This window comes from Hyperolius riggenbachi, chromosome 10 (genome assembly GCF_040937935.1).
Source record: "Hyperolius riggenbachi isolate aHypRig1 chromosome 10, aHypRig1.pri, whole genome shotgun sequence".
NCBI classification, from domain to species: domain Eukaryota; kingdom Metazoa; phylum Chordata; class Amphibia; order Anura; family Hyperoliidae; genus Hyperolius; species Hyperolius riggenbachi.
In genome coordinates, this window is record NC_090655.1 from 88,459,780 (window position 1) to 88,483,773 (window position 23,994).

Consider the following 23,994-nt stretch of genomic DNA (forward strand, 5'->3'; position numbering starts at 1 on the left):
TCAATTGGGTTTACCTCATGAGGGAAATCAACTTTTGAATTCTGGCAGTTTAACCTCCCTGGCGGTAAGCCCGAGCTGAGCTCGGGCTATGCCACGCAGGAGGATTTCTCAGGCCCTGCTGGGCCGATTTGCACACTTTTTTTTTTTTGCAACACGCAGCTAGCACTTTGCTAGCTGCGTGTGCATTCTGATCGCCGCCGCTCCGCGACGATTAGCCGCCGCCACTCGCTGTGCCGCCCCCCCCCCAGACCCCGTGCGCTGCCTGGCCAATCAGTGCCAGGCAGCGTTGAGGGGTAGATCGGGACTCCCAATGACGTCACGGGAAGCCCTCCAGGAAATCCCGTTCTTTGAACGGGATTTTCTGATCGGAGATCGCCGGAGGCGATCGAAGAGGGCGGGGGGATGCCGCTGCACAGCGGCTATCATGTAGCGAGCCCTGGGCTCGCTACATGATTTAAAAAAAAAAAAAAAAAAAAATTTAAAAAAACTACTCTGCTGCCCCCTGGCGGTTTTTAATAGACCGCCAGGGAGGTTAAGTAAAGTTTTACCTCATGTAATTTCATGAGGTAATTCATGCGGTAATTTTCTACTAAAAATGTGTGGTATTTAGTAGTGAAATACTAAATACCACACACTTGCGCTTAGCGAGAAGTACAAGGAGGGAAAACAAAAACGAAGGAGGCCATCTTTCGGCCAAATAGTAAAACTACATCTACACATTTTTTTACATTACACTCTACACATTTCACTACATAAAAAAATAACTATGTCCCACACCAAAATATCACCCAAATACTTTTTTAATGAAAAAAAAAAAATACAATAAAAAAAAAAAACAACAACAACAACATAAGTAGTTACCTAAGGGTCTGAACTTTTTAAATATGCATTTGAAGGGGGTATACTACAAACATTTTTTAAATTATAAGCTTGTAAATAGTGATGGACGCAACAAGGAAACAATGCACCTTTATTTCCAAATAAAATATTGGCGCCATACAATGTGACAAAATTTAAATGGTATAATAACCGAGACATACGGGCAAATAAAATACATAGGTTTTAATTATGGTAGCATGGATTATTTTAAAGCGATAACTGAGAAATGAATTTTTTCCATTTTTTTCTTAATCCTGTAAAAATGCATTTACAGTAAAGTGGCTCTTAGCAAAATGTACCACCCAAAGAAAGCCTAATTAGTGGCGGAAACAACAAGATATAGATCAATAAATTATGAATAGTGATAAAGTTATTAGCGAATGAATGGGAGGTGAAAATTGCTCTGATGCGTAAGGTGAAAAATCCCAGCGGGCTGAAATGGTTAATTGTTGTACGAGAAGACCTATTGTAGCTCACTATAATTTCTGTGTAACTAACAGTTTCCTTCCACAGCTTTTACCAGTGCACCGGCAGTGAAGACCAGAAGATTGTGTTATTTGACCTTTGAGTGCAAGGGAAGTGTATTTTGATAACGGATTTATTCCTTCCTACAGTGACCACTGTTAAGGTCACAAATAAATCTTTGATCATTTCATCTGAGTCCATGTCTGGTAGATTCCACTTACCCGAGTGCCTGGTGCTCACGGATCAAGCGGGTTACAGTGACATTAGTTAATGTAAGGTGGGCCAAAATATTTGTTTCGTTCCATATACCATGATATTTGAGACTTTGTACCATGAATATTTCATGCCATGGCAACTAGATCTAACCATTAAAAAAGTGTCACTTTACAGCACTCGTTTTTCTTCTACCAACATAAAACTGGAATTATTTTTATCTGAACTGTATGAATGCTCTTGTAATCTGAATACTAATAAGTATTTCTGTTTTGTTCTTTGACCACTTGCCGACTGCCCCCTACCTATGGGCGGCGGCAAAGTGGCACCCTCAGGACCGCGTAACGCTGACCGGCGGAGGCCCCTGGGGGACGAATTAGCTGGGGATCGCGCACAGTGATGCGCGCATTCGCAGCCATTAGGCTCCGCCCACCCGCGACATCAACCCACCGGCTATTTAGAAGTGCCGGCGGATTGTTAACCCCCGATCTGCCGCTACAAAATGTATAGTGCACTGTAATGTATACAAAGTGTATTATACAGGCTGCCTCCTGCCATGGTGGTCCCAGTGATCGAGGAACCACCAAGGCAGGAGGCAGCCCCCCAGTATACACCACAGCACACTGATCCTGCCCCCCTGCCCCCTGATCGCCCAAAGCACCCCTCAGACCACTGTTTGCACACAATCACCCCCCAATCACCCATCAATCACCCCCTGTCACTATCTGTCAACGCTACCCTATAGATTAGGTCCTAAACTGCCCCCTGGGGGCTCCTGATCACTCCCACACCCTTATAACCTCCCTAGACCCACCCCCCCGTGTACTCTATACATCTATTCTCCCCTGTAATCACCCACTGATCACCTGTCAATCACCCATCACCCTCTGTCACTGCCACCCATCAGATCAGACCCTAACCTGCCCCTTGCGGGCACCTGATCACCCGCCTACACCCTCAGATCACCTCCCAAGTGCATTGTTTACATCTGTTTTCCCCTCTGATCACCCATCAACCACCCCCTGTCACTGCTACCTATCCGATCAGACCCTAATCTGCCCCTTGCGGGCACCCACACCCGCCCACACCCTCAGATCTCCCTCAGACCCCCCTGATCACCTCGACAGTGCATTGCTTGCATCTATTTTCCCCTCTAATCACACCCCGATCACCTATCAATCACCCCGTCACCACCTGTCACTGCTACCCATCAGATCAGACCTCAATCTGCCCCTTGTGGGCACACAAACACCCGCCCACACCCAGATCACCTCGCCAGTGCAATATTTACATCTGTTCTCCCCTCTAATCACCCACTGATTACCCATCAATCACCCCGTCACCACCTGTCACTGCTACCCATCAGATCAGACCCTCATCTGCCCCTTGCGGGCACCCAAATACCCGACCACACCCTCAGACCGCCCCTGATCACCTCCCCAGTGCATTGCTTGCATCTATTCTCCCTTCTAATCACACGCTGAGACACCCATCAATCACCTCCTGTCACCACCTGTCACCCCCTAGCACTCCTATCCATAAGATCAGGCCCTAATCTGCCCCCTGCGGGCTTCTGATCACCCGGCAAAACCCTCACCTGCCCCACTGCAGTGACAGAATTTTTTTTTTCTGATCACTGCTGGTCTCTACGACTTAATTGTGGCTGAGACCAACCGTTATGCCACACAATACGCAACCGCCAATCCAAGAAGCTACCATGCCCATACCAAACCACTCCAAGTTTCCGAACATAAAATTTTTTGGGGCCTTCTCCTTAACATGGGTTTAGTCAAAAAGAATGTATTGCGGTCTTATTGGTCTACACATCCCAATACATTACATGCCCATGTTCTCTGCTCTCCAGGTCACGATTTGAGAACATCCTGCACTTCAGTGCCAATACAACCTGTCATCTAAGAGGCCACCCTGCTTATGACCGCTTCCACTGGAGGAGCCATGAGTGACTGCGAGGGCCAGGTAAGTCAAACTTCTCTAGAGTTAGGCTGGTTTCACAGTGGGACATTAAAGTCCCACGTTACAGCAGCCAGTAACGCAGCCTAACTCACAGTACTGTAAAATCAATGTGCTGTTCACAGTGCACACGTTGCGTTGGTGTATAATGCTGCACGTTAAATGAAAGTGCAGCATGCTGTACGTTATACCCCTATAGAGCTGCGTTAGATTGTTTGCACATGCTCAGTGACTAGCCACATGGCTAATATTCACTGCACTGTAATGACTCGTGGTGGGATTTGTAGTTTTGTCCGGATCATGAACGAATCGTTCATTTGATCCGGATCCTTGTGAGTCGAATCATCCAGATCACCACAATGAAAGATTCGGTTCACAGTGGATGTCTGTCTGGAAGAAACAGGAACATACAGAATGCACAGTGCAGGGAATGTCCTGTCTTGCTAGCTATTTCACCCAGGCTGCTTCCCTAGTAAAAGGATTCAAATGATTTGGTTCAAAGATCCAGATTTTTTCAATGATCCGATTCGAATGATCCGAATCCTTAAAAAGATCCGGACTTCCCATCATTATCCTGGAGCGGCTGCTTTGAGATCTGCATAACGCGGGTCAATCTGACGTCCAACTTCAACACCACCATGCGTTGCGTTAGGGGCACGTTATGTGACCATAACGTCCTCTAAAACGCAACGTCTTGGTGGGAAAGGCCTTAAGGTTCACTTTAAGAGCGATTTGAAAATGTTAATATAATTTAGGAAAAGCAGACATACTATATACTATGGGAAAGTATTAAGGTGGCATGTATTAGAATTTATTAGAAATTAATGAACTGAAAAACTCAAGGTCCTGTGTGTCACAAGTTTTGTAGCAAGATGCATACACATTTTCTAATATAAATCTATGGGACGCACCAACATCGAATTGCTGTGCGATTCACAATGATTTTGGTGCACTTGAAAAATGCTCAAAGTTCTTTCTGCATGCGTTATGCAAATTGAATGCAATTAGCAATCAACGCTTCCCCTATGGAAAAATCAAAAACCTACGATTTGCGTTAAAAATGGGAAAAAAATGGAAAATTAATTTTTTACTTTACCAATACGAATATGTATTGAAACCGCATAATTGAAACGCACAAAACAAAGAACAACTGCAGAAACGCACACTGCAAAAAAGTGACGCTTTTCTGTATGGACAAGTGTGTTCCCTGAAAATGTTTATAAAATGCCTTACTAGAGCAAATGCACTTTAGATAAATCAGAATCAGAATTTATTATCGCCAAGTACAACGGTGGATTGTACCCGGAATTGGTTTTGGCGCATACAGGGTTGTTGGTGAAGAAACAAGAAATAGCATACAGTTCAGCATGGCACATACATAGACATGGGACAAGCATACACAGGACAACATTACAGCTTGTGCATACAATTAAGCAGAGTGCAACATGACATACAGTTAAGCATGGTACATACATATAAACAATAAAAGCAAAAAAAAAAAAAAAAGCAAACAGAGAGCATTACAGCATACACGTACAGTTAACGTAATACAAGCATAGCAAAGCAAACACTGATAGCAGGAACAGAAAAGAGTGGGACTGGAGGAGCAGCCTGAGAGCTGATATGAGCGCTGCCATTTTCAGCACTGGACGCTACACAGCGACACGCTCCCAACAAGACAGGTGCTACCGATTGTCCACGAAAGTAGAGAGAAAAACTGAGAAAGCTGAGGGGCATCAAGATGGAGGCGGACAGCAGAGTTCACTCGGACCAGGTTGCCCGAGGAGTAGCGCTCCTGATTACAAGTCTGCATGGTTGGGTAATGAGGGTGCAGACACAGTGGGGGCCCTGTGGAGCCAGGGGGCACCCAGGGGCACCTTTGCAGGGCAGCAGTGGTGGATGTGGGGCCGGGGGCCATCCCGGCTGGGCAGCAGTGGTGGACAGGCCAGGGGGGTTTACCTTTGGCGGTGGCTGGATGGTGGCAGGACACTGATGCCCAGATGCAGCAGCCAGCTCCACTGGGAGGGGGGCAGCATCATCTCCTCTGTGGCTGCGTGGTAGCCTACCTACAGCAGGTAAAATTGCCATTCCGGGGCAGCGGCAGTGGACAGTCCCTGGCTGAGGCTTTTCTCTGTGCGGCATCTGGGTCTCCATGACTGAGGCTCCCCGTGGCTTTGGTCGGCTGTGGAGCGGTGTCAGAGGAACAGCTGTGATTCCCTCAATAGGCGCGACCTGGTCCCTGGCGAGGCCCTGAACAGCGCAGAGCGGCGGCCTGTATGTGTAGCTAGCTTCAATGGTAAATAGAACACAATTTGTCACAGTAGAGAGACTTTTTTTATTTTTAGTTTAAGGGCTTCATTTTTAAGACTACTCTCTACAGCAGCCATGAGTGTGATGTAAAATCTGCTTCATTCAATTATAAAACCATTCTTTACAGAGGTACAGCTTGAAGTCTATATGCAATACAATCAGGTGTCAAGCAGCTATGCACATAGATATGGCTCCTGAGAAATGCATAGTGTACATTTAAAAGTAGAATATCACTTTAAAGTGGACCTGAACTCAGAACATCCTCTCTGCTCTGAAAAGATAAACAGACCAATAACCTTTAAACAAAAAAAAAAAAAAAAGTCTTAGTTACAGCTGATACAAATCCTAAAATAAATCTGCACTGTCTCTACTTCCTGATTCATGGAAGCAGACATTGTTAACAGCCTGTGCTTTCAAATGAGCTTATCTGCCATCTCTGCCTTGGCAGTCATGTGACAGAGATAAAATTACAACTTGTGATTAGACACAAATGAGGGGGAATTAAACTCTCTAAAAACATACAGGAAGCATTTCCCGGGTTTCCTTCTGTCCAAGAGTTTAGCCCACTTTACCTTGTGATGCAATCAGCCCAGTTTTTGTATAGAACATAGTCCATGACTCCCCACAGACCTCAAGCATTCTACACTTCATACTTTAAACAAGTAAAGCAAAACAAACTGTTGAGCTTTTGAGCTTAATTATAAATCTACATGAACAATTGCACAGGCCAGACAAAACCGTAAATATTCAAAAACTAGTATTTTCACTCCAGTGAAGATGCCTCCCCATCCCGTCAACCATGAAGACCTCCTCGCAGATCACACCATAGCAATTTCACAAGCTGCGGAGGAAGTGCCAACATATTTCTATGCAAAGATTAATTATTACACAGTTCATTATTTATGATATGTTAGACTTATTTCTGGGAATGCCAAAAACATTACTGGTAAACACACTCTTGCACTGCTAAACTATACTTTTTTTATTTTGTATTGGGAGAAATGAGGACCTGGTAGGACCAACCAAGGTTCTTTTAGTAGTCTGTGTTCCCAACTGGAACTTAAAGCGGTATTGTCACCATAAAAATCAAATTTAAACAGCAACTGGTCTGAGTGTATTAAGTGATAAAGATGCTAATCCTGCATTCAAAACTTTTTCTGCTGTTATGGTTTGGAGTTATCACACACTTTAGGAGCACTGGCTCGTGCCAAACAGTGCCAAACAGTGCCAAAAAGTTGAATGCTGGGAGAGTTCTTTTGAATGCTGGGAGTTATTTTTATCTATAATATAATCCTCCTCTTCCATTTATTTCCCTGCCTAGCTGATCACTTGTGTTTACAAGCAAGGCTGAGGTGACTCAGTGATTGGACGCGTAAATTAAAAAAAAAAAAAAAAAAAAAAAAAAGAGACTCTTGGAGGAGGGCAGCTAATAAATACACAAGGAGCAAGAGAAGGGAGGGGGGGAAACAAGTGTCAGGGAGGATATGATGTCAACATTAAGCTTGGCAAGATGGCCACTGCCTAGAGTAGGATTCTCTGCTTTTCCTTTATAAAATTCACAGGAATTGTTATGTGGATAGCACAATACATCTGTTATGTAAGTAGAAGTAGTATTTATCTACTTATATATGTGTTTTTTTATTTCTAGGTTAGCATGTTCTTTAAAGAGAACCCGAGGTGTGTTTAAAGAATGTTATCTGCATACAGAGGCTGGATCTGCCTATACAGCCCAGCCTCTGTTGCTATCCCAAACCCCACTAAGGTCCTCATGCACTCTGCAATCCCTCATAAATCACATCCATGCTTTGAGGCTGTGTTTACATCTGTAGTGTCAGTCTCAGCTGCTCCCCCGCCTCCTGCAGAGCTCTGGTCCCTGCCCCCGTCCCTTCCCTCCAACCAGCAGGGAGGGAAGGGATGCAGGCGGGGACCGGAGTTCTGCAGGAGGCGGGGAGAGCAGCAGACTGACACTATAGAGATAAACACAGCCAGCTCTGACAAGCTGTTTGTCAGCGGCATGGCTGTGATTTATGAGGGATTGCAGAGTGCAGGGGGACCTTAGGGGGGTTTAGGATAGCAACAGAGGCTGGGCTGTATAGGCAGATCCAGCCTCTGTATGCAGATCACATTCTTCAAACCCACCTCGGGTTCTCTTTAACAGATGAACAACCTGACTGAAGACCAGGGCCAGATTTAGGCCAAGGCCATGTGGTGCCATGGCCTAGGGCACCACAGGAGCAAGGGCATCAAAGCAGCAGGCTAAACTTGTACAGCAGGAGATCTGGAGAGCATCTGACCGCGGTACTCTGCTGCCAGCCACCTCTGCAGAAGCCACCTTGCTCTCTGTGCACATTTGCATTGTGGCCGGTGGCTATGGACTTAGGCAGTATTATAAACAGGAAGGAAGAGAAAGCTTCTGCACTGGAGATGAGCGGAGAAGTGAGTGGCACTTATGGCTGCTGCAGTGTGAAGGGAAGCGGACTAACTATACTGAAAGGAGGGGGATGGGAAAAGGAGGGATTAAGGGAGTTACCTGGCTACCTATACTGGAGGGAAGGGGGAGGGATTATCAGGCTACCTATACTGGGGAGTGGGGGGGGGGTCATCAGGCTACCTGTACTACAAGGAAGGGGGATGGTTATCTGACTAACTATACTGGAGGGAAGGGGGAGGGGTAATCTCGCTACCTATACTGAAGGGGGGCGGCTGGTGACAGTGGCCTTGGGCGGTAAAGAGTACAAATCCGGCCTTGCCGAAGACAAACCTTTCAGATCGTATACTGTCTTATAAACACACTTCAAATTTTATTCCACTGTACAAAGTATCCACAGATGTTAGATGACCACTGCCCAATTAGTCACTTAAAATCAGGTTACAGTTATGTATGTGTGCAGTAGGCTGCCAGCTTTACTCTTAGCAGAAAGATCAAGCATGCACCTTGTTAATGGCTACTGTTTATCACTAGGCAAAACCAAAACCTGTACAGATTCTTACTGAAACGCTCACTTCCATGCTGGATCAACACACCATTGTTCAGCACCAGTCTGCCAAAAGAATGCCCTAAAAGAGCAGGAAAGCGTAGATAGTCCAGCAAGTCTGTTTCATCCAAAAGGGGAATAAAACAAAACAAACAAAAACAAAACAAAACAAAACAAAAAAACAAAAAAAAACAAAAAACTTACAAGCACACCAAAGAGCGCTCTGTGGGTCAACTACAGCTTTTAGAGCAAAGTTCGCTGTCTGTACACCATGAATCCATCTTCTATCGCCATATAAGAGCAATAATGAATTTCAGGAATATGCAAATGGCTTAATGAGCATAAGGCCTCTTTTCCAAGGGTAGTTGTTAAGCAGTGAAATAATGCCTCAAACTCTCACACCTGCTTTCTGCTGCCTGGTAACTGCTTGCTGAGCACACAGTTCAACTGCTTGTGAAAGAGAGGCCTAAAGTACTATTTGATATGCACCTCAAGCTTGGGGTAGGATCAGGTACCACTGAATTGGGCACACAAAAGGTCACGAGCCACTTGTGGCTAAACATTTCCAGGAAACTGGCCATAATACATGTCAGTTCCATTGGTGCATTTAAGAGTGCCTTGAAGTACCTGAGGGATGTGACTGCACTAATATTCTGCAGCAACACGAGTCATGGTGGATCAATTGCTCAAGCCAAATAGACTTAATGATGAATTTTCATTACGTTGTTACCGGTAATGATTGTATCGCTGCTCTTTGAAGTAACTTTATGGTTAATAATTCAACTAAATTGGTGCCCGCCCTTAGTGGGTGTGCCTCTTTGCTAATTGCATTTATGATCAATTGTTTCCTCAGTATACTGGCCACTCAAAGGCTGAACCAGCCCAAATCATTGTGCTGGTGTTTTGTGTAGTCTGCTAACATATAGATGAAGACTGCTTTGTAATATTCTATGATTGTTTGGCCTTGCTTGATTAATATAATCCCAGATTTATTGGGGAGTGGATAAATCCCTATTCTCCAGTGGCTGCGTACTAGATTGTGGAAGACCTGAAGGGTCATTTACATTAATAATACAATATTGTCACATTATAGGTGATCAACTACTTTTAAATTTTTCTGCAATTAAAGATTTAAAGTGAATCTGTAAAGAGAAAAAAAAAAAAAAGCTGCTGAGGACAGCCTCTGGATCCTAAAGAGGCTTCCTCCATCTGGACCAGCGCTGGTTTCCCTGAACAAAGAGTGGTAATAATGTTTACAATTGTCCCTGCCGACATGCGCAGTAGGGACTCTCTGCTTGGGCTCTGGCAGAAATAGCCTAGCCCGATTGGGTCCTCTACTGCGCAGGCGCATACAGCTCACACTTGCGCAGTAGAATGGACCCACTCGGACTCTGTTATTTCCACCAGTGCCCGAGCGGAGAGCCGCTACTGTGCATGTGCACAGCCCGACAAACAGGTGAAAATGGATCCTTGTGGGACCCAGCACTGGATCCCCTCTGCTGAGAAGGCAAGGGGAAGCTTCTTTAGGATCTACAGGCTTCCCCCTCCCAAAGTATCCTCCAAGGCCTCTTACTTTACAGATTCCCTTTAGATGCAAATTTTTAAATGCATAATTCTCCTTTAACCACATAACGACCGCCTAACGCCGATAGGCGGCGGCTGGTCGTTTGTGATTTTACATGGAAACGACCGCTCGTTCAAGCGACCGTTCCATGTCATTTCACGGAGGGTGTCTCCGTGAACCGCCTGCGAGCCGCGAAGGGGAGGGAAGGAAGGAGAGGGAGGAATCGCGCTGCGGAGGGGGGGTTTTGAGGAGCCCCCCCGCTCTGCCACACGGAGCGGTGGCGATCAGGCCACCCCCCCAGCAGGTCATCCCCTAGTGGGGAAAAAAAGGGAGGGGGCACAAGTCTGATCGCCCTGCCACACTGCTGATCTGTGCTGTGGGCTGAAGAGCCCACACAACACAGATCAGCAAACAGCCCGGTCCTTAAGTGGTTAAACCTTAAAACTGTGATTTTGCAAATACTGCATTTTATTGGACCTGAGGTTCATTAGCCCTCATCTCAGTGTCAGACTTCTAGAGCTACATTCATCAGCACCAGACAAGTACATGTGCATTCCGCTACAATACCTTTTGGGGGTTGAAAATAAATTGCTCTGAAAACGTGGCAAGAGTTTCTGGAGCTGTAACCAAAAATAGCTGTGTTTGTTTCTTTTCAGCGCTGCTGCTGCCAAACTCAAGCCAGCATGCTGCCAAATGTGGAACAACACTGCTTATAAGACGAGGCGTTCAAAAGATGCAGGCCCTAACCAACCAAGATTTGCTTCAAAAACAGTACATAGTAAACAATAAGGGCCTGTTCTAACTGCGGCAATTAATGGGCGATTCCTGCTAATTGCTGGCTTTTTAAAGCGCAATAATAACTGGCAGTGTTCTCAGTGCCGAGATTGCTGCCGATCGCGGGCGATTTGTGATTAGCGGCAATTGCACAACCGTGCATGCAGCATTTTTGCGTTTGCCAGTGTGAATGGGCCATAACACCTCTAGCACAGTGCGCTCCCACATTTCACCTTTGAAATGAAAGGAATGCCTCTATGGAAAATGGCTTGATAAGTTGAGAAATTGATTAACGTGGACCTGAACTCTGAACTTCCTCTCTCTGCTCTAAAAGAAAAGCAACAATATAATCACTTTTAAAGAAAAACATTTGTTACAGCTGATACAAAACTGCAATGTGTACTTCCTGCTTTCATGGAAGCAGACATAGGGTTAACATTCCAAATTAGCTGCTCTGCCAAGGGAGCCAGGAATCTGGAAAAAATGCCAAAACCCTGTATCAACCAGTGGCTTCCAGTATGAAATGTATATTAACACGGTATTGAAAAAAAACAGAAACATGTAATTATGACAAGCATCAGGAAAAATTGGTCTTAAATGTAATCTTAAAGGACCACTTTCATGAAAATCTTAAAATGTAAAATATATATGTAAACCCGTACAAATAAGTACAGTAGGTTTCTTCCTGAGTAAAAGGAGCCATAGATTACTTCTCTCCTATGTTGCTGTCACTTACAGAAAGTGGTAGAAATCTGACATTACCGATAGGTTTTGGGCTAGTCCATCTCTCCATACGGGATTCTCAGCATGGCCTTTATTTTATAAAGACACTCCCTGAAAAAGATTTATACAAAGATGCTGGCCAGACTCCCTGCTCACCATACACTTTTTGGCAGTTGGACGGAGCAACTGCCATTCACTAAGTGATTTTGAAAATAAAGAAAACACTGAGAATCTCCCATGAGGAGATGGGCTAGTTTAAAACATGTTATGTCAGATTTCTATTACCGCCTGTAAGTGTCAGCAACTTGGAGAAAAGTAATTTAGGACTCATTTTACACTGGAAGAAACATACGTCTATGTATATGCTTAGATTTTAAATGTTTTGATTTTTGTGACAGTGGTCCTCTAATAATACATCTGTTGTATTCAATATAGTCTTGGTCCGATCCAAAAATATCAAACATTATCAACCAGCAGATAATCACATGTTGATTATAGTTAAAAAGGTAAATTTAAAGATTTGCAGAAGATCCATGTACGGTTTATCAGCACAGAACCGCACAGAAATGCAATTAACAGATTAGCCATTACATTCAGGAGCTTGTGGCGAGGTTTGGAGAAGTAGAGTGAGTCATGTTTGTACACTTTACAAGCTGACAAACACACATGGTTCTGCTGTGATCCTTTGCATTTAAGTTCTTAACTAGAATTACTATCTTATTCACATGGATCAAGACCGTTTACATTGACAATGTATACATTCAAAAGCCATTTTCATGTTGCTAGTCATAATTGCGTATGACTGTTCTATCCTACTGGTAAGTCCCAGTGGGCTGAATTGCACAAGTTTGGAAAATTGGATTTAAAGCGAGGCTTGCTCCCTTATTGGCAATACTATTGGAAAAACTAAAAGCACGAAAAGGGGAATCACAGTGACACAGTGGGGATCTTTTGTTGAGACAAGAAAACGAGAGAGAACACAGAGAGCCCAATATAGTGCAGTATGTACTTGTTTGTTGTGGATAATGAGAGGCAAGTATGTAAAGTTATATTCAAAAACATGGGCTACCGCTGAGGCAACCACTGTAGACGCAGGTGGGGAGATTAGACCGGTCCCCACTCAGGATTAAAATGTCACTCTCTGTAGATCTGGAAACAAGGGGTTATCACCCCTCCACCATGGGTGGACTTAAACAACGTGGAAATGAACAGAGGCGCTAATAAGATTAAAAGTAGCTAAAACCACAGGGGAGGCAGTGGTGGACGTACCTCCTCCAAGCAGACACAAATACAGAGGGGCTAGGCCGAGTCAGATACCTGTTGCTGTATGCTCCATTCCCTAATGCCTGATGAAGCGGGGCCACACCTGCAAAACGCTTTGTTTTGACCCTTTGGAGTGTATTTAAATAAATTTGCTTGTTGATATATCAACCTGTTTATGTGTCTGCTTGGAGGAGGCAAGTCCACCACTTTTTTTTTACGTTTTAGATACTTTTATCCTTTTGGCACCTTTTCATTTACACTTTTGCTGAGAAGACATAGCTTTTTGTCCCTAGGGTTGTACGACGGACAAGGGAACAGGATTTGTGGGTGGAGGAAAAAGTTTTTGCCATTTAGAAAGGGGTCCTTCACAGTGAGAGTGGTTAAAATCTGGAACATCTTACCTCAGGAAGTAGTTATAGCAAACTCTATCTGCATTTAAAGAGGGCTTGGATGCTTTCCTTGCATTAAAGGGCATCCACGGCTATAACTTTTAGGCAATTCCCGAAAGAGTTGATCCAGGGATTTATCTGACTGCCATCTGGAGTCGGATAGGAATTCTCCCCTTTTAAGGCTAATTGGCCCAGGCCTTGTAAGGTTTTTATTTTTTTTGCCTTCCACTGAATCAACTGGCTGAGCGTGTGTTTGAGCCCTGAGGCAACAGCACTTTTTACAATCAGGACTCCGGTCAAGTAGTGGTGAAAAGGTTATAACAAACAGTCCATCTTGTGCTAGCTTTTATTTGCTTAGTGACCGTGAGATCAAGAGACTCACCTACTGACTACATGTTGAAAAAAGCTATAGATATGTGCAAAACAAAATTGTACATTTAATGTGGATAATGCTGAACTGTGCAGCCTATTCCTTGACCAAGCCATGATCACTAAAGCATGAATAGCTATGGTTGACCACTTGGAGACCATAGAAAGCAAAAAGATCAGCAATGAGATAAAAGAAAAACCTATAAGCTGCAATAAGTGCTAAAATAATATTGTTCAGCCTTAGCCATGAGTATGTACAGTATAATGAGTTAATTTTATGTGCATCATATGCATGCCAATTATGTGATATCCACTAAACCTTTAGAGTTTTCTACTTTTAAATTGTTCCTGTATGCCCTATTGCTGCATGTAGATGCTTTTGTACACCTTTGTTAGAGGATGATGCTGGGGTTGTTAATATATTGTATTCATTGAGAAAATTATTCTTCGATTTGGATGTGAGGCTTCAAGTGCCAAGCCTGATATTGGGATAACTGGTACATGTGGTATATTAGGGAAGTTTGGTTGTGGTCTCAGACACTTTAGAATTTAGCTAAATTTAAGTGGAGAGGGCTGATATGAAGAAGCTCCTTCCCCCAACCGGTATATTGGGGGGGCAATAATGAGCACCAAATGCTAACTAAGCTACAATGAAGGGATTACTTCCAGAGAAACTAGTTTTCAAGATGTTGCAGTACCACAGGGTGTACAGATGAAAGACACCATAACTGTGAGAAAATGCAGCCTTGAGAAACTACAATTATTGACTTAAATCCATTAAATATACGTTTCATATTAATTTCTGTTATTACTCCCAGTCTCAATTTTCCACTTATCTCCTTCCAAACCAGAATCGACATAGGAAGTGAAGGACTTCCCAGTTGTGGCTTGAACTTATGGCTAACTTCCATGGAGAAGAAAGAGCCAGTTCAGCACATGATCAAAGGAAAGGCTGGCCTAAAACACCGCTGGTACCTTAATAGGAAAAATATTTCCTGAAATAAAAGGAAGACGTGTTCCTGAATAGGTGTGGTACACAATTCTTATGGAACTAAATCCAATTCCAAGTTTGGAGACAAATGCAATTTATACTGTTTATCAAGTACTAAAATTAATTTTACTTTCTCCCTGGCTTCCCCCTCAAACTGGCCCTAGACTATAATACATGCACTACATGATACATAGACAAAGGACTATGGTAGGGATTAGATTGTGAGCACCCTCAGAGGGACAGTTAGCGACATGACAATATATACTCTGTACAGCGCTGGGTAATATGTCGGCGGTATATAAATACTAATATAACTAGATGCCCCACTATAGAATTACATATAGTGACCTACCTCGAAATAATAATCCAGTTAATCCAGTGTAAGGAAAAAAAGTTAATTATCTCTCTGAATCAGTCAAGGTATCAGCATGCCATACCTAGTTTGAGTTTCCAACTAAAGGAAACCTCTGGACCCTTATTTGGTGTGTCCAAGTTAAAAGGAAAACAGTCATTTGTCATGGTCCACATTGTAGATTTCACAATGTTATGTGGCTACCAAGGTTTTGTTCCAATTTGATGGGGATGGCTGGTAGAGGTGACGTAAACTAACAATATGCCTTAAAGAGACTCCGTAACAAAAATTGCATCCTGTTTTTTATCATCCTACAAGTTCCAAAAGCTATTCTAATGTGTTCTGGCTTACTGCAGCACGTTCTACTATCACCATCTCTGTAATAAATCAACTTATCTCTCTCTTGTCAGACTTGTCAGCCTGTGTCTGGAAGGCTGCCAAGTTCTTCAGTGTTGTGGTTCTGTGATGCATCTCCCCCCTCCTGGCCCCTCTATGCACACTGCCTGTGTATAATGATCTCTTGAGATACAAAAGGAAGGATGTATACAGCCTGCTTGTGTATGAATGTATTTTCTATGTGTGGACATACTGTACATCAACCTACTTCCTGTTTTGGTGGCCATTTTGTTTGGTTATAAACAAACTTTTTAAAACTGTTTTTAACCACTTTTAATGCGGCGAGGAGCGGTGAAATTGTGACAGAGGGTAATAGGAGATGTCCCCTAACACACTGGTATGTTTACTTTTGTGCGATTTTAACAATACAGATTCTCTTTAAAACCATGGTAAGGTGAAAGGCATGTGGCACAGTGTTACAAATAGGGATTTTCCTACAAGTAAACTCAACACAGGGTGAAAAAATCCCCTACACATTACTTTTTTAACATTTATATCACACATAAAATTACTACAAAGTCCCTCAAGCTTTTTTTTTTTAGCTTTATAAAGAACAGCTCAACCCAAGAATTGTGGTGGATATACAATGGAAATATAAAAAAAAAATTCTTGTAGCCCTCAACCTAGCACAGAAACTTCTAAATATTGGATTCAATTAGTAGTCCCTACACGTGGACTGGATAAAACTAGTCCATCCCTGCCCTTTCATGAAGCAATATACCAAAGCAGGAAAGCACAAATACCTTACATTTTAATATGTGATGAATCCATCCAGTCTGCCCATATTTTAAGTGATTGAGTGGAGGTATGACATGTCCCAGCTAGATTCTGGGCCCACTTGCCATCTACAGATATTGCTTATGGATTACCGGTAGTTGAAGGAATAGTTGCTATAGCAAAAAGTATGAGAGGCAGAGGATCAACAGGACAACCAGGCAACTGGTATTGGTTAAAAGGAAATAAATATGGCAGACTTCATATCTCTCTCACTTCAGGTGTCCTTTAAGTCACTACCAGGAAAATCTTCCTACTGCCTCAGCACAAAATGTAAAGTAGAAGATCACCTTAGGTGAAAAGTTAGCTTTTAAAATGTTCCACAAAATTTGTCCAAAGGGTAGTAAGCCTACTACCTCTAAGACCATCTTGTTAATCTGAGTCCTACCAGTGACCAAGAACATCTCCATCAACTCCATAACTTCACATTAGTAAAACTTACTTGGTGTACTGCTAAATGTCAGTATGGCCACTCTCCTGGGACTGGATGCATTCCCAAACAGATACTTTTGCATTACTATATATAGCATATGGGTATCTTATTAGGTTTAGGGTGTTCTATTCCCTTGAAATGAGTTTCTTTCTATATGAGTGTGAGCTTTATGCATTTCCCTTAAAAGGAATGCTTTTTTTCCAGTATGTTTAATCCCCGGGCATTAAGGGACAGAAAATTAAGAGGGCACATATAAATTCCAACGCTCAGAATGCCTGCTCCCCTCCGCCTACCACTCGAGACCTAAAAACAGTATAGAAGACATGAGAGAAAAAAAAAAAAAAAAAAAGAGAACAAATCGAAACAAAAGACCAGAATATGAATAGAAACATATTCCTGTATTGTTTTGTGGCCGTGAGACCACAAAAAAAAAACCAAAAAACCTTTCAATTAGGGGTTTATTAGTAACTTTGACCTAAAAGGAGGTCTCCAGACCCCGAATACGTTTTTAAGTCGGATGTGGAACCTTTCAGTCCGCCAAAAGGGGCGCCAACAAATATTAGTTCTATATATACACACGTAAAATCATAAATGCATAAAGGAGTTAGACAAGCCTGCCATATTTTTAAAATATGGAATTGAGCTCTTAAAACTTATTACTGGGAGGAGTTTCCCAACAACCAAAAATACCCAAATTACTGATGGCATTTATCCTACCTACAGGATGTATTTTTAGGAGGCATCCAAGAAAAGCAGAAATATGACAAAGGCATTTCATGCTAACTTGATAATAGAATGTTGTTCATGTTCAAATGTGCCAAGAAACAATCTACCCATGAGATCAGCTGCAAAATATTAACGTTTATACATTTGGGCTCCACGAACACTAAATAAACCAATCCATTTCTGGGAGATACACCATCAACTAAAAGGCATAAAAACAAAATCTTCCCTACAACCATGGTGCCGTTCCAAAACCTCAAAAGCATTTGATTCCATCTAACCCAGTTATTGGTTTTGGAAATGCAGGGAACTTCCAACTGTATAATATCCAGATGACGGCAATTATTAAGAAAATTCAGGATCAGTTTAATCTGCACTACATCCAGCTCTTGTCACTAAAGGCTTATACAAAACTGCAGAGAGGCCAAGATGAGCACTGCAAAGGATCGGAATTCTCTGTATTTCAAAAGTAATTACCTTCTATTCTCTTGACATTTTGCAAACATCAGAAGGCATAATCAATCTCATAACATTTTCAATCATTAGGAAGGGATACAGCCTAAACTATGCTGATCACGTTGCTCCAATACCATGCGTGGTTTCATCAGAACAACGTGCCCAGACCAAAAAACTGAATTTCTTTTCTGGCCCCATGTTCTTTTCAGCACAATCTGTGACTAACAATCCAGAAAGGGAAGAAACTGATACAAAATGTAACCGTTTACAATTAAGGAATAAAAGGTATTTATCCTGGCTACAAAGTGTAAGTGTGTGTGTGCACGCGCGTGTGTGTGTAAATGCATTTCCAAAACTAGTCCCTAAACAGAAGTTTAAAAAAAGTCAGATATAGCAATCCATAACCAGTACTAACCTATACATTATGATCATATTTACTCTTTCTACTGATCACAATTAGCAACGCCATACAGAATGCAACATGCGATATAGCCAACTTTATTATTCATAGATACATCTTTAGCTTATCTGAATACTGAGTCAAAGCACAATTTATTAAGTGGCAAGCAATAAATATTACATTGTTGGAGAAACGCAGGTGGCAAGAGATCACGAGGAAAACAAATTAAACGACACAAAGAAAACATTTGGGATTTTAAAAGGCAACTAAAACATCTTGTCAATTTCATAGCCAATAAGAATAGAACAGCATCCAGCAAAGTCTGTTACTCCACTTGTGAAATACAGCAAATTGGAAAATAGAACGGAGTCCAAATGCAGTCTGTGTGAAGGACACATGCACGGTCATCTCACTGGTGCCAGTTATTTTAGGTGAGAAAATGTCATGCTATGTATCGAAGACGCAATAAAGAGACTGTGAAGTCATGTTGTAGCCATTTTGTCAAATTTAACAACTCTGTCTGTTACAGTCACAGTGGTTTGCTTATAACGAACTGCAAAGGAAAGGCTAAGTCCTCCCCTGGATTTGGAGTGGTAAAAAAAAAAAAAAAGCTGTTGAAGTCCCAGTCAGATTACTTTGACCTTGAAGAGGAACTCCCGTGAAAATTAAAAAAGTAATTCATTTTTACAATAATTATGTATAAATGATTTAGTCAGTGTTTGCCCATTGTAAAATCTTTTAAATTCCTAATTTACATTCTGACTGCATGGTGACATTTTTTACTGCTGGCAGGTGATGTAGCTGCTGCATGCTTTTTTGGCAGTTGGAAACAGCTGTAAACAGCTATTTCCCACAATGCAGCAAGGGGTTTCACCACAATACAGTGCCCCCTGATGGTCTGTTTGTGAAAAGGAATAGATTTCTCATGTAAAAGGGGGTATCAGCTACTGATTGTGATAAAGTTTAATTCTTGGTCAGAGTTTCTCTTTAAAGGGGCCCTATGGCGAAAAATTGTAAACATTTAAAATCTGTGCGGACAAATAAGTAAGTTTTTTCCAGAGTAAAATGAGCCATAAATTACTTTTCTCCTAGGTTGCTGTCACTTACAGAAGGTAGTAGAAATCAGACAGAAGCAACAGGTTTTGGACTAGTCCATCTCTTCATAGGAGATTCTCAGCAAGGCGTTTATTCTTTATAAAGATATTCCCTAAAAAAGGATTTAAACAATGATGCTGACCAGCTTCCCTGCTCACTACACAGTTTGTTTGGCAGTTGTACAGAGCAACTGCCATTTACTAATATTTTTTAAAAATAAATCCCAGAGAATACCCCCCAAGATGATATGGACTAGTCCAAAACCTGTCACTTGTCAGAATTCTCCTACCTACTGTAAGTGACAGCAACATAGGGGAAAATTTATGGCTCATTTTACTATGGAAAAAACACACTTTGTTCATGTTTGCACATTTTAAACTTTACGATTTTTCGCCATAGTGCCCCTTTAAATGTGACACCAATTTGCCAAGCTGCTCCATTTTACAAAATGAAAACAACATGGGATCAAAATAAAGCTATTATATAGGCCTACAAGAACAGATGTTCTGGCACCCTAGATTTTGTCACTCCACAAACCTACAAATCTCCGCTAAACCACATTGCAAGTGTGCTGGCTAGCCGAGCTGTCACTTCTCCCTAACATCCCCGGCCCAGTGTAGGTAGCCATGAATGCCCCTTAATAGTGAGTACTTCTGGTTACCCAATACTAAGTAGCTAGAGGTGCCCTCAACTGAAGAGAGATCTTGTCAGTGGAATGCAGAGACATGGGTAAGTAGTAACCTCATTTAGGCTCCACACTCAGGACTCTGCATAGGGAGGGAGGAAGGCATTTGGGGAGGTGAGTGATCCGCCTTTCCTTTAGGTGCCTGTAGGCATGAGCCTACATTGCCTTATGGGAAATCAAGACCTGGACATGGTTTTTAAAATAAAACCAAAAGGTGTCTTAAAGCAGACAAAAGACCTTACTTTTTAATGTTGGCCCTTTTTCATTACAACTTGCAAGGCCAAAACTGTTCCCCTGGGTTGCCATCAATCACATACAGAAATGCTACAACTTGGTCAGGTTTGTCTGCTGAAGGGGATGCTTCATGCTCAAATACAATTGGAGAATAGTAAGTCACTGACCATGAGGCAAAACCAAAGTCCATTCAGAGCCTCTTGCCTCCCGGCCCCTTTCACACAGGAGGCTGCACTGCGCACTTGTTTGGAAAGTTTGCTGGCAACTAAGTGCCGTCCAGCTACAATGTGTTGTTGCATGGCAGTATTTGAAACTCTACAAGTGTCACCATTTGAGAGGTGGGGGAGGGGGGGGGGGGGTTACCTGGCAGCAAGAAAAAGCCTCATGTGTCCGAGCAACTGCGGCCACAGTCAGTGTCAGCTGTGATGCCATGCAAAGGATGCCTCTCCACTGCCGTGCTGACTGCACCTGGCCAGTGTATGGGGGCAGCTGTCAGGGCTTGGATGCACTGCTGCAGCTGCCAATGTGAAAAAGGACTAATGTTGAACTGACTAGGATCCCTTTAGCGATTTACAATTTTGAAGACATAACAACATTTATATCCTGCTTTCTCCTGGCCTTCTCAAGCATACTTGAGCTGCAGCTACTAGGGTGAGCCCTGTAGGCAGTAGTAGTGTTAGGGATGAACGTGAAGAAAAACGCAGTCCTGGAACCCACACAGGGACAATATTCCTGGGACTGCCGATGCTGCACCTCGCTCAGGTCACCTCCCTGAGCAACAAACATGCAAAGAGTGAAGAGGCGGCACACAACTGGCTTTGCTAATTAACCTCCCTGGCGGTCAGCCGGACCTACTTTCGGGCTAGCCGCCGGAGGGGGATCGCATGGCCCCGGAGGTTTTAGGTTTAAAATAAAATTTGTTTTATATGCTTAAGCTAGCACTTTGCTAGCTAAGCATGCAATCCCCCTCCCCCCCCCCCCATCCCAAGTCCCTCCGCTCTCCCCCAATCGCCGCCGTTATACGTACCCCCCAGGGATCCCACGATGGCGCAGCCTCCCAATCAACTCCAGGCTTCGCTATGGGGAGGATCGGGACTGCGCATGACGTCATGTCTGATCGTCGCCATAGCGACGACTGAAGCTACATGGTGAAGCTGCGACTCTCGCAGGAGCGCGGACAGGTAAATATTGCCAGCGGCGATCGGGGGATCACAGTGGTGCCGGGGGACTTGGGGGCCACAGTTAGCTAGCAAAGCGCTAGCTTAAAGAGACACTGAAGCGAAAAAAAAATGATATGATTTGTATGTGTAGCACAGCTAAGAAATAAAACATTAAGATCAGATACATCAGTGTAATTGTTTCCAGTACAGGAAGAGTTGAGAAACTCCAGTTGTTATCTCTATGCAAACAAGCCATTAAGCTCTCCGACTAAGTTAGTCGTGGAGAGGGCTGTTATCTGACTTTTATTATCTCAACTGTTCCTGGACTATTTACTTTTCCTCTGCTAGAGGAGAGGTCATTACTTCACAGACTGCTCTGAAAGACTCATTTTGAATGCTGAGTGTTGTGTAATCTGCACATATTATAGAATGATGCAATGTTAGAAAAAACACTATATACCTGAAAATAAAAGTATGAGAATATTTTCTTTGCTGCTAATCTTCTAGTAATTAATCATAGTACACAACCAATTCACTATATCATTTTTTTTTTTCGCTTCAGTGTCTCTAAGAAATGTATCCAAATTTTATTTTAAAAAAATCCTCCCGAGGACGCAGCATCGGAAACTGCGTACCGCCAGAGAGGTTAAAGCATGTATAGAAAGCGGAGCAACACTACATGTTACAAACCCTCACCGTTCTTCCTCAGGTGTAGGAGGAAGAACCGTGATGGTTCGTAACATGTAGTGTTGCTCCACTTTCTATACATGCTTTAATTAGTAAAGCCAGTAGCAATGTTAGGGAGTCTGGCCCAAGGACTCCTTACTAAATAGGTGCTGGCTTACTTAACAGGAAAAGCAGAAATTTGAACCCAGGTCTCCTGTGTCAGAGGCAGAGCACTTAACCACTACACTATCCAGCTACTCTTGTTAACCTAAATGAATTGCTCTCTGATCGACCGCTTAACGGTAATTCCATCTAAAAATAAGAGGTTGGCATGCTTCTTGACTTGTATGATTTTAACTGAATACTCCTGCATAGATATTTTCAACCATCTCAATTCAGGTCAATACATCAGTCACAGTTCAATGTAAAAGATAGTTTGGCGCATGCACTCCTCTCAAGCTGACCTCATAAGCATAATCAGTTTCTGCTGAACACATTACCTAGTTTGCCACTACCAATATTTGTATCAGTCACATCACTAGCAAAAACCTGGAGGTGTATGGCCAGTAAGCTATAAAGTTTCACGCTACAGGTCTGCCTCAGCTGTCAGTAGATGTCAAGCATCATTCAAGCAAAACAAACAGTGAGGGGGAAATATTTCCTGGAGGATATAAAATTCTCAGCATGGAGAGCGTGGGTGCACTTTGGTCTCACTCCCAAACCTCAACATAAAGAACCAATGCAAAAAGACAGGACACTGCTGCAATATATAAAACAAGTATGGAGAGCAGCGCTAGCAAGTAGTGGTGATAGTCATAGCATGAAAAATTCAAGGACCACTATCGCGAAAAAGTATGAATTTGAAAATACATGTAAACACATACAAATAAGTCCCTTATGAACAACCCGCCGATACGACCGACATGAATTCTGTGTTTCCATGGTAAGTCAAATTTTTTTTTCAAATTGGACTTGTAGTTTGAGAAAATCAATAAAATTTTTTTAAAGAAAAAATGACTTTTAAACTTGTATAAGCAGGTACAGAGGGCAGAGGTGACACAGAGGGGTTGCTGGAGGCACGGGGAGGGCGGGGGGGGGGGGCACAGGGGCAGAGATGGCACAATGCTCCAACTTGAGAACAAATTCAGGTTAATGAACCTACAGTCCCTATCTCGTTCGTTAATCGGGGACTACCTGTAGGTTTCTTCCAGATTAAAATGAGCTATAAATTACCTTTCTCCCATGTTGCTGTCACTTACTGTAATTAGTAGAAATAGGACAGTACCGACAGGCTTTTGACTAGTACATCTCTTCATGGGGGATTTTCAGTATTTCATTTATTCTTTACAAAAACATTCCCTGGAAAGGATACACACACACACACACACACACACACACACACACACACACACACACACACACACACACACACACACACACACACACACACCTTTTGAAAATAAAGAAAACCCTGAATTCCCCATAAGGAGATGGTCTAGTCCAGTGATTGCTAACCTTGGCACTCCAACTGTGACAAAACTACAAATCCCATCATGCCTTTGCCTACCCGAGTTTTGCCTAGAGCTGTCAGAGTATTGCAATGCCTCATGGGACTTGTAGTTCCACCACAGCAAGAGTGCAAAGGTTAGCAATCACTGGTCTAGTCCAAAATCTGTCAGTTCAGTCAGATTTCTACCACCAATTGTAAGTGACAGCAACTTAGAAAAAAATTTA

At 42.8% G+C, this 23,994-nt stretch overlaps 1 protein-coding gene and 1 long non-coding RNA gene across 5 annotated transcripts in view; one reads left to right on the plus strand and one right to left on the minus strand.

The window, feature by feature from the left end:
* The window catches only part of BICC1 (BicC family RNA binding protein 1), a 376,259-nt gene that overhangs the window by 127,169 nt on the left and 225,096 nt on the right, over positions 1-23,994 (minus strand). The window lies entirely within an intron of this gene.
* LOC137533820 (uncharacterized) overlaps positions 1-23,994 on the plus strand; it is a 41,897-nt gene that overhangs the window by 1,523 nt on the left and 16,380 nt on the right. Inside the window, exon 2 of the long non-coding RNA XR_011024222.1 lies at positions 3,422-3,534. This is a non-coding gene — a long non-coding RNA (uncharacterized lncRNA). The remainder of the gene's footprint in view (positions 1-3,421; positions 3,535-23,994) is intronic.